We start from the raw sequence: 1,461 nt of genomic DNA, 5'->3' as shown, positions 1-1,461 counted from the left end.
ATATATATATATATATATATATATATATATATATATATACATACACACACATATATACACATATATATATATATATATATATATATACACATATATATATATATATATATATATATACACACACATTACTGTTTTTATTTTATTTTTAATATTTATTTTTTTTAACAGTTATTTTTTTATATATTTTTATTTTTTAACACACACACAAACGCATACTGTTATTTATTTTATTTTTAATATTTTTTTTTTAACACACACCAACGCATACTGTTTTATTTATTTGATTTTTAATATATATTTTTTTTAACACACACAAACGCATACTGTTATTTATTTTATTTTTAATATTTTTTTTTTAACACACACAAACGCATACTGTTTTATTTATTTTATTTTTAATATATTTTTTTTTAACACAAACGCATACTGTTTTATTTATTTTATTTTTAATATTTTTTTTAAAACACAAACGCATACTGTTTTATTTATTTATTTTTAATATATTTTTATTTTTTAACGCACATGCTTACTGTTTTATTTATTTTATTTAAATTTTTAATATTTCTTCTTTTTTTTAACAAACACACGCTTCGATTACTTTACGCTTTAATTACTTGTTTAATGAAATGTATGGGGTTGATTGTTCTTACGTTGTATGTATGATGCTTTGGCAATATTGTTGTTACACATTCATGCCAATAAAGCTAATTTGAATTGAATTGAATAGGAGAGAGAGAGAGAGCGAGCGAGCAAGCTCTCTCATCTCATGGAAACGGTTTCTGCCACTACATATCAAACTTTCCTCCTGCTGTCACTTACTGATCCTTCAGAAATGCTTGGGGAAATGTAGCGTGTGTGGACGCTACTCAGTCAATAAAAGAGCTTTGTGACTGAAAAGCTATTTGATTTAGAAAATAGCGATGCGATCCACCAAGCTACTGAGAAATGTAGTTAAACTAGTAACGTGTTGAGAAAAAGGGGTGTACCAGGTTCATCTCCATCACTGGTGTCACATTCTGCCATGACATGGATTTTGCAATAGGCATTACCATGATGAATGTTTTTGCATAATAAAATAAATGTGCTTTACTGTGGCTGCGATAACATACAAGAAGAGGGCCAAGCACATACTCACAGAACTGGAGTTACATCTATTAACTACACTAACTATAACTATAATAACACTTTGGTAACATGAAGATTTGGAAGGCAACTTTAAGTGAAGAGCCAGTGGATTAACTTAATTTCTGATGAAATGTCCCCACAGCCACTGGAAAACTCTCCTATGTGTGCGCTAAGTTAACCATCTTAACAAAGATCAGTGTGTAAGATTTAGTGGCATCTAGTGATTGTAGGGGTGTGCATCTTCACTGGTCTCATGATTCGATTCAATTCCTCAATGCATCACTTCAAGGGTAGGAATTTTTAGGTATTTAATGTTACAGTGGGGGAAATAAGTAT

The sequence above is a fragment of the Micropterus dolomieu genome, linkage group LG11 (genome assembly GCF_021292245.1).
Source record: "Micropterus dolomieu isolate WLL.071019.BEF.003 ecotype Adirondacks linkage group LG11, ASM2129224v1, whole genome shotgun sequence".
Classification (NCBI taxonomy): Eukaryota; Metazoa; Chordata; class Actinopteri; order Centrarchiformes; family Centrarchidae; genus Micropterus; species Micropterus dolomieu.
Note: the sequence above shows the minus strand (reverse complement) of the source record.